At 30.0% G+C, this 11,323-nt stretch overlaps 1 pseudogene; it reads right to left on the reverse strand.

The window, feature by feature from the left end:
* Positions 1-10,725: 10,725 nt before the first annotated feature.
* LOC149253164 (cytochrome P450 750A1 pseudogene) lies at positions 10,726-11,079 on the reverse strand (annotated as a pseudogene).
* Positions 11,080-11,323: the final 244 nt, after the last annotated feature.

Raw genomic sequence — 11,323 nt, forward strand, 5'->3', positions numbered from 1 at the left:
CAACCATGGTAGGAGGGTGCCAAAGGAATTACATAGTCTGATGCGAAGGGATTGTTTTAACGCAATTAGTAAATAATACTCACATATTTTCCAATACTATTAAATCAATTTTAAACCTTATTAAATGTTAATTATCATCAACATCAATAATATATGTAGATTAATAAACTTCTAATTCTAATTTAAGAAAATAAAAAACATATATTAAATATTGTTAGTAACTAAAAAAAACAAAACTAAAACCACTTTGCTTTTGTGTTACATTTTTTTTTCTAATCATTCCATTTGATAAAAATCAAAGTAAGTTAATGATTAAAATAGAAGCTACATTATTTCCCAACCATTCCCTTTTTTTTCATCTCTTTTTATATAGATTTTCTCTTTAGATTAAAATTAAAATTAATTATATATAAAAGAGATGGGAAACAAATGAAATGATAAAATATTCAAAAGGTTAATTTCCATTTCTTAAAATTTTATCATTTTAAGGAATTAAGAAATGAAATGGAAATAAGTGAACTGTTTCTAATTAAAACAAGGATACAAGGATGTTCAAGCGAGTTACAAAGTGATATCAAAGTGTCATTAATCAAACATGAGTTATATTCCAACAGAATAACGGCCATAAATGTAAGATTCAAAATATAGAATGGGAAAAAATAAAGGGGGCTTCTAAGACCTAACTTTATAACTCCCGGGAAAGGAAAACAAAGAGAAAATTGTAGATGTTTCTTCTTGTTTCCCAAAAATGCTTTTGTCCATCTTCAAAAGATGTTTAGCACTATTAGCTATTTTCAGTGCTTCTAACTGATAGGAATGTTTCAGAGAAAATAGTTTCATCCATAGATTACAATTTTACTCTCCACAAATGAAAAATTGGATTTATAAGTCGATCTAGATTGCAAAATTATATGCAATTACAACAATGTTAAAATTGTCAGATTCCATGTTAACAAAAGAAAATCATAAGATACCCACAAAAACAAAAACAAAAGGCATACATATTACCTCCTAAAATTTTTATAGATATGAGACAACACTTTCACTGATTCTACTCAAAGTAGGGACAATAATGTTGGTGAGTATATGATGCATTCGGAATTTGCACCTCTTCTCCATTCATTCGATTTCACATCTTCTGACCTCATGAGTGTCTAGCAAGTGAAGATGATAGACAAATTTGGAAAGACACTGCAAAAAACAAAGCTCTAGGAGGCAATTTTCATGCCACCCTTGATGTCATGGACTGTTGAAAAAGTCAATTAGTCAAAATACTTAAACAAGAAAAGTGGGATCGCATGAAAACATGTTAGCAATTTAAAAAAATAAATTATTATTGATTTTTTTTTCACCATTTAACTTGCAAGCTAGACCATTAGATCCTTTATAGTGACTGTATAACTCCAGGAGGCACATTACACTCAATAACAACCGAAAACCATTTTCTTTGTATAAGTATAGCCATGAGAACCCTAAACTTCATATGCAAAATTGCAATATTATGCAGGAAAAGAATAATAGAACAATCAACATTGGAGGATCAAACATAAAATTTCCAAAGCTAAGCAAGTTAGGTTAGCCTTAAATAAAGAATAACACACACTTAAAATATGATAAAATTATTAAAAACTTATGACAAGACAATCACTTCGCTAAGAATCCACATCACCAAAGAAAATTCAAAGGCTAATAGTGTATATAAAAACCCACGATCCAATACAAATTCAAACATGCCTCCATTGTGATGTAATGTTACTATAGATGATATAAAAGGTATAATTTCACTCATTCAGTAAAGGGCCAGATATAAACATTCAAATTTTTTTTGTCTATTACAAGAAAAGTTGGTAGCTAGAGTAAAACCTCTAAAGAAAAAAGCATTGATTGTTCGTTTCCAAAGAAATTAACGGGTTTTCAGTTGTTCCTTAAAAGAAAAAATTCAAAGTTCATGACTCCTACTATACCAAACATATAGTCATTGCTCCATAGATACATCAACATATTTACCATTTTTCACAAGCTAACAATTATCATGCAAGTAGAAAAAGATATAATTTCACATAAGATAACACTAAAATGACGATGAAGTAGGCTTAAGATACATTTTAGGTGGATTTAGATGGGTGAAAGCACTAAGCAATCCAGATCTACTACTGTTTATTGTTAGATCATTTGATGTGAAAAAATGTCAAAAATTTCCCCAACATCATATTTCAAAGTTTGAGGAAATGAAAAAATGATATATATCTCCAGAGAGACAAAGAGAAAACATATATGACGAAATTCGTCTCATGTGGGTATCAAAGGTAATTTGTTTAATATGATCTAGAAAGTACCTTAGAAGTTTTTTGAGATTGGAAATGATATGCTTTAGAAAATTTTCTGACACATTTCATATAGATTTTGTATTGGAAACACATACGGAATATGAAACAAGGAATAGATCCCATGATTTGGTGGTAAGAATCATTAGGTTACCCTTGTGGTGATAGTCAGGGTGTGTGTCTTGTTCATGGTGGATATGGAACTTTACATGGCTTCATTCCTAAGTTGTCTAATCATCCATGACTGGGTGAAGTGATATGGTCAGACGTTGGTGGTGTGTGATGCCTAGGTGGATCTCCCTACAATTTATGTTTCATTATGTCAATTACCTACCGATGTGTAGGGTAACCTTAGGGTGTTAAATCTTTGTAGGTAAAGAATATAGACTAAAAATGGAAGAAGAATTTTCATAAGGAATTTGTACCAGCATAGGAGAGGCACCTATCTAAGGGAACTCGAAATTTGTATATGGCGATGACAACACAATTGCCCAGTAAGATAGTTGTTTAGCCAAGAAATGAAGGAATTAATCAACCTTTAATTTTGGATGGATTTTACCCTACAAATTCTGAATCAGGCATAGTTCAGAAAATATGTAAACAATGATAACAATGACCTGATCAGTATCACTGTCAAAATGTAAAGTGTTTATGAACATTTTGAAAATTATGAGCATCTTGGGTGCAAAGGATGTAGTAAAACATGTGCAAGAGGCTTAAAGAAATTGGTTATGATTTCTTTAAAAAAAGAGGTGTTACATATTTCCTGAGGGTAGGTTCAGATACGATTTACAAAGGGGTGGCAGAAACATTGTTGAAATTGGCTTTGAACTCATCAATGGAGGCTTATCTCTTGGAGTTGCTCCTCCTAGCACTGAACACACTTATAAAGCTCGCATAATACAAATGACTGAGAAAGTACCAACAATATATAATGATGGAAAAATGGGCAAGTGTGGACAAAGTCTGTGAAGGGATCATTTTCAAAAATGTTGAATTTGTATGCTCATCCAAGCCACACACAAAAAAATTCTATAACTTATGACTTATAGTTCATGGTAGCTAAACTATGGCTTTAGTTGAAGCTTTATATGAACTCAAATATTTTTTAAAGCCTCTTATTCATGGTTGTGACCTGATAAAACTGCTACAAGATTACCCAAATTGAAGTGTTCCTTCAGTATTCAGTAAAAGTGACCTCTAGGAAAACTTGGAGACTGGAAATAGTGATAGCAGACATGCATATCTTGGCCTGTCAAAGAGCCAAAAAATACACTGCGAAAGGGTTTGCCCAGTTCAGATCTAGAAAGAAAGTTAAACACGAAATTGCATATTTATACATATTAATTTTGGAAACAAGCCATACAATGAGTATGAGTACTCAATATACAATGAGTTTTCTCAGTTGAAAGGCCAACCTAAAAAAACCACTGAATGAAACCAATTTGTGCAAACTTTGTTTTACATATTTAAGTTCATGAATATGTAGCAATGAAAGTAAATTTGCATTTAGTTGGTACATTTTGCATTCAATCATTCCTATAATGTTAGTAGATGATTCTTAGGTTTTGTTTAAAGTTGTTTTGTCAAGTTATTTGAAATGAATCTATTAAAATTTCAAATTAGAAAATATGAGGTCTACATTTTTCATTTGAATGAATCTTATAATTCAGTGTAGATGTCTAAAACAATGATAACTTAAAATTGCATTATAAAATATGGTATATACATTTTGCATTCATGTATAGAAAGGCTACTATGGATGTCGGTTGATAGTTTACTTTTAATATAAAGTTGTTTGAATGCAAAAACATAAGTTAGATAAAATTGCATTATAAAACATGGGCCACAATTTGCATGATGCATGCATGTTTTGATGCTTTTAAAGGTTTTACATACTCGCATTTAGTTGGTACATTTTTCATTCAATAATTCCTATAATGTTAATAGATGATTTCTAGTTTTGTTTAAAGTTGTTTTGTCTTGAGTTATTTAAAATGAATCTATTAAAATTTCAAATTACAAAATGTGAGGTTTACATTTTGCATTTGAATGAATGTTGTAATTCGGTGTAGATTTCTAAAACAATGATAACTTAAAATTGCATTATAAAATATAGTATGTACATTTTACATTCATGTATAGAAAGTCTACTATGGATGTCGATTGAGAGTTGACTTTTAATATAAAGTTGTTTTAATGCACAAACATAAGTTAGATAAAATTGCATTATAAAACATGGCCCACAATTTGCATGATGCATGCATAGTTTGATGCTTTTAAAGGTTTTACATATTTACATTTAGTTGGTACATTCTGCATTTAATCATTCCTATAATGTTAGTAGATGATTCCTAAGTTTTGTTTAAAGTTGTTTTGTCTTGAGTTATTTAAAATGAATCTATTAAAATTGCAAATTACAAAATGTGAGGTCTACATTTTGCATTTGAATGAATCTTATAATTCGGTGTAGGTGTCTAAAACAATGCTAACTTAAAATTTCATCATAAAATATGGTATGTACATTTCACATTCATGTATAGAAATACTACTATGGATGTCGATTGATTGTTGACTTTTAATATAAAGTTGTTTGAATGCACAAACATAAGTTAGATAAAATTGCACTATAAAACATGACCCACAATTTTTATGATGGATGCATGGTTTGATGTTTTTAAAGGTTTTACATATTCACATTTAGTTGGTACATTTTTCATTCAATCATTCCTATAATGTTAGTAGATGATTCTTAGGTTTTGTTTAAATTTGTTTTTCTTGAGTTATTTAAAATCCTCTGATTTGCTCAAAGCTCTGATATACGAACCCAATTTAATTTAAATTTTGGTTAATTGAAATATCGCGTCCATTCTCATATCGATGCTTTTGTTTTGTGTGACAACTTAAAATCGTCAATTGTCGATTTAGTGATGGACTCGATAGCATTATTAAAACGAGTTCATCATGATATTGCATCCGCCGATATCACAATTTTCATATAGTGTCACCTCTGATAATCGACGATCACCGATATCATATCCGAATGTGATTAAATTTATTAGAATGTTTTAATGTGATTTCATGTTCATTGTGTCGGAGCTCTATAAAATCGCAAATTTGTAAAGTGTGTCATGTTAAAACCTACAATATCAAAATCTCTGATACCTATCTACGCTTGCCACTTGTCACACTATGGTTTGATCGATGTTATATAGTCTTTACAATTATTGTCTTAAGGTTTTAGGTTGTTATTACGATTTTCTCTATGATTTGTTAATATTTGTGTGGTTCATAACAAAACACTCACTACTCTATTTTATTCTCATTACAAGGATAATCCAAGGGCCTCATAAACTACAGCCACTTTATATATTTCAGACTTTGGTTATATAATATGTTTATTATTATAAAGGCCCAATGTTATATGTATCGGAGTTTTAGTATTGGAAAATTCTCCGATCAATAAACTACAGTAACTTTTTGAAAAGGCACATCTCCTTTATAAGCTAAAAGCCACTATTTGGAGCTACTCAATATTGCAAGTATTTCGTCTGGTCTCATTTTAAAAGTTCCAATATCCATACCTCTGATACCACTCCTCGTCTGCCACTTGTCACTTCCTAGTAAGCTCTGTTTGACTAGAACAAGGATGAAATCAGGGTCCGCATATCCTATCGGCATTGCTTTGCACCTCTCGGTGTAAATACTAGTTTGAGAGTTCTGTTTTATCACATGTTATAGTTGAACGAAGCATAGTTCTGTGGCATAATGCTCTACTGTTACAAAGTTCAGATAATTTAAATTATTTTTTTACAGAATGTTTTCAAATTTCTAGGGTTTCAAGAATATTTATACTGATTCTATCCTTAACATGTTTTTATTCTCTTGCGTGATTCATATTTACGACTCGAGTTATTTTGGTCATCTGCTCCAACTCTATCTTTGTTCACCTTTGGAGGTACATGTTTTTATTAATTATACATAATAAAATATTAACTTTGAAGTATTTTGTAGAATCTCTTGCGTGATTCACATTTACGACTCGAGTTATTTTGGTCATCTGCTCCAACTCTATCTTTGTTCACCTTTGGAGGTATATATATATATATCAGATTGGTTGGTAATTAAAATTCAATAATTTCTTAATGTAATTAATTTTGATTTTGAATTATTCTCAGTTTACATAATGTTATTTTAAACTTTGTAATTTTTTTGATGCAATCTTTTCTAAGTGTAACTTTATAGTGATATTCTAGAAAAGTTATTCTCTAGCACATAGTCACTTGTTTTGTTTTAATAAATGTAAATGGTTTTTGGTTTTTCAATTGAATATAGGAACATTTATTAAGATCAATACTTAAGTATATTTAATTATTAAATATAATAATTATACATAATCAAATATTAACTTTGAAGTATTTTATAGAATCTTTTGTTTAGTTTTAATAAATGTAAATGGGTTTTTCAATTGGATGTAGGAACATTTATTAAGATCAATAGTCAAGTATATTTAAAAAAATAATTGAAATTATTACTCTTTTTATGACATATTATTTAATATGTATAGACTAGAAGATCTAATTTTCCAAATTAGGCATGTCATAAATCGCAGACTTACATTTAAGGCCATGGAAAATTGTCCGAATGAAAGTTTTGTCATAGTTCACACCATGAATTAAAAAATATTTTTAGTGTGGTAGTTATGTAGTGTAAGGGTTTGGTTATCCCAACATAAATGCCCAAAAAAGATGGCAAGTTGCACTCATATATGTGTTTGGCATACCTATGTGTCTTATTGGTAGTGATTGTTTTGTCATAGTTCACACCATGAATTAAAAAATATTTTTGGTGTGGTAGTTATGTAGTGTAAGGGTTTGGTTATCCCAACATAAATGCCAAAAAAAAATGGCAAGTTGCACTCATATATGTGTTTGGCATACCTATGTGTCTTATTGGTAGTGATTGTTACATGTGTATCTTGGTTGGCCCCAAGATGGTCATTTACTTACATAATAAAATATAGTCACTTGTTTTGTTTTAATAAATGTGAATGGTTTTTGGTTTTTCAATTGAATATAGGAACATTTATTAAGATCAACAGTTAAGTATATTTAATTAATAAGTATATTAATTATACATAATAAAATATTAACTTTGAAGTATTTTATAGAATCTTTTGTTTAGTTTTAATAAATGTAAATGGGTTTTTCAATTTTATTGAATCTCTTGTTTTGTTTTAATAAATGTAAATGGGTTTTTCAGTTGGATGCAGGAAATCAATAGTTAAGTATATTTAAAAAAATAATTGAAATTATTACTTTTTTTATGAGAAATTATTTAATATGTATGGATTAGAAGAGCTAATTTTCCAAACTAGACATGTCGTAAATCGCAAACTTACATATAAGGCCATGGAAAATTGTCCAAATGAAAGTTTTGTCATAGTTCACACCATGAATTAAAAAAAAAAAAAAAAATTGGTGTGGTAGTTATGTAGTGTAAGGGTTTGGTTATCCCAACATAAATGCCAAAAAAAATTGGCATTGTTGCACTCATATATGTGTCTGGCATACCTATGTGTCTTATTGGTAGTGATTGTTACATGTGTGTCTTGGTTGTCTCCATGATGGTCATTTACTTAAATGTTTAAATGCATTTTTGCATCTCTCCCAAGCTATGAACTCAAAATTCTGCCGAGTTTGATTATCCTATACAAATTATGTTTGTTGATATTTTGACTTGGGTCATTATTGTGGCTATGTCCCATCTTATAGACTTCCTCTACTTTATGTAGAGATTGGAAATTATATTGTTTGAGGTTTTGAAGTGAGTCATTATTATGATTATGTTTAGTTTTATAGGCTTTCTCCATTTTACTCTAGATCACAAATTGAATGACACATGTTTATATATATATATATATATATATATATATATATATATTTATGTTATTGAGGATTTTATATTTATGGTGGTTTGGATTAGGTTTATTATTGTAGTGATATTTCATATAATCTATTAGGATATCTCCACTAATATATCACATTTTTAATTTTATTGATTTTTTAAATAATGATTTGTTGATTAATTTATTTTAAGAATATTATTATTTATTAATCTATTTGAAATGAGATTTTCAAGTCAAAGGATCTTAATTTGGTAGATGATTCGTTCTCCCAATTACATGTTTTAAATCTTGAAAGACAAGTTATAATTAACCTATCTATAACATTTATAAAATAGTTGTATTTAGTGTAATAATGGTGGTTAATTTAGTGATTTTCCAAAAATTTCTCATTCCTATTGAAAAAATGTTTTAGTGATCTATTTTTATGTATGCTTTGCATGCTTTATATAGCAATATAGATCCATATTAACTTAAAATCTATCAAGCATCGAGAGGGATCAAATCTCTCAAGGTGCAAACTTCTTTTCTGAGTGCAAAATTTGAGGAAAGGTTTACTGCTCAAGAGATTTGATCCCTCTCGCCGCTTGATAGATTCAAAATTAAGATGGATTTATGTTGGTTTTATATATGTGTGTGTGAGAGAGAGAATAGAGGAATCAACAACTGGTTGGTTTCGTACTTGCATGGGTCGATTCCATCCGCGACCATTATAACCTCTAGGTGTCTAAGTAGCCTCCTTTGTAGACGTAGGTTAGTGTGGGGGGTTTGAACTCGAATCACTTTAACCTCTAGGTGTCTAAGTAGCCTCCTTTGTAGAAATAGGTTTGTGTGGGGAGTTTGAACTCGAATCAGTTTAACCTCTAGGTGTCTAAGTAGCCTCCTTTGCATACATAGGTTAGTGTGGGAAGTTTGAACTCAAATCACTTTGATCATAACACTTCGATTTACATGGGCTTGCGAATTGAGTTGCCCCTTAAAAAACACACATATTTTAAATAATTTTATTTTACATTTTTTAATTTTATTATCATTGTGTAATTTGACCAAGCTATACACATATAAAATTTAATTATTTTTTAATTTGATTAAACAAGATATTATACAAAGTTGGAGAGCGCCAAAACAATGAATTATATTTAGGTATAGTGTAACTATTAGTAGACTAGAAACATTTAAATCAATTCAATAAATAACTTATATTATATTACCACATGTTTGGATCTTGGCATATCAAAATAACATTAAATATAACAAGTTCCTAATTATATGTACATTTATTTAGAAAATAATTATAACAAGGTCTTAACTATATATACATTTATTTGAGAAACAATTAAAAGCAATAACAAGTTCTTAATTATATATATATATATATATATATATATATATATATATATATATATATATATATTTTTTTTTTGGAAAACAATTAAAAGCAAAATGTATATAGATAGATATATATATAAGAAAAATAACATGCATCATTGACTATTAAAATTTAGTTTAATTACTTCAATTACATCAATTATGAAAATGGATAATCATAATTCCTCAACCTTATTTGAGTTCAAAATAATCTTTAGTCTCATAAGCAAGCAAGCAATGACGTTAGGTGAGGTGGTGTGGTGAGACATGACAAATATAAAGTAGAAAATGTTATTTACATGTATTGCATAAAATTTTGATAATACACATCCATCCAAACTTGAAAAACAGTTACAACTGAAAATTAAAGAGGACACTTATATATATATATATAATTATATATAATTGTAAATTTTATTTTTATTTTTATTTTTAAATAATTTTTCTCACTCGATTAGAATCATGACAGCCATGTAAATAGATTTAGTCGAGGTTTACAGTGATTCACTTGGTCTTGTAGGAGGAGGTACCCATCATCTTTTAATAGGCAAAGAAATTGATTTCAGGGAAAATTATAGATTTAAGCAGTTTTTGTTGCAGGATTTTCATCACCATTGTGCGAGATTACAACAAATTGGTTGTGAATTTTTGGTTTTTAGGAAATTGTGTTTTCTGGTTTTCAATTCCTCGTATTTTTATGTTTGAATTTCTTTTTAGCTTTGGCCAAAACATTTGCCATGCACTGATAAAGACATTGGTTTTTTCAATAGTGAATCGAAATGAAAAATATGATTTACAAATCTGGAATATAAATCAATATTTCGGACTAGCTAATTATTTTGATATATATATTTTTTAATTAACAGTGAGTGATTAGGAAAATGGTTTGGTTTGTTTTTGTCTTCAATAAAGTGATATGGTCATCCATTATGATAAGGTTGGAAGAATACCTCAACCTTTCTCATAACTTGTAGGTGTTCTTGATTCCTGAAAAATTGATACCGAATCTTACCCAAATTACTAAATCACTCCAATCCATTATCAAATATCTTGACATATTCTTTATATTAATAAAACCATACAAATTAGGTAGCACAACCAGATACTTACTTCTCAACATACATACTGTCAAAGACCGACCTTCCTTACCTTTGGAAAAGCAAAGTGTGGAAAATGTCTTGATATAGAAGGCCCAACTTCTTCTGTCATATCCAGCTCTGATGGATCACCATCTACTCTCCAGTCAAAAGAGTCCAGCAGCTGAGCTAGTGCAAGGTCAATCATGGGAAGAGCCATGGTGGCCCCTGGGCACCCTCTCCTCCCAGCTGAGAAGGGAAGCATCCTGAAATCTGATTGACCTGTCACTAAATCCATAATATTACCATGCTCACCCAATTCATGCATGAACCTCTCCGGCTTGAAATCAAAAGCATCCAACCCCCACACATTGGGATCCCTTCCAATAGCCCACACATTCACCATTACTGTTGTTTTTTTAGGTATATCTTATCCGCATAAGCTCGCGGTCTCTACAGATTCACGGGGAATCGTTAGCGGCCCCGGTGGATGTAATCGCAGCGTCTCTTTCACAACAGATTGGAGGACCTTCATCCTTCCCACATCGGATCCGTTTACTTTGCCAGATTTTGCGACACAGGATTCTATTTCTTGCTGCACCTTTTTCAGGACATGGGGATGTCTGAGCAGCTCACTCGTTGCCCATTCT

This window comes from Pinus tabuliformis, chromosome 7, assembly GCF_031772625.1.
Source record: "Pinus tabuliformis cultivar Carrire ecotype Pingquan chromosome 7, CPIR1, whole genome shotgun sequence".
NCBI lineage: Eukaryota > Viridiplantae > Streptophyta > Pinopsida > Pinales > Pinaceae > Pinus > Pinus tabuliformis.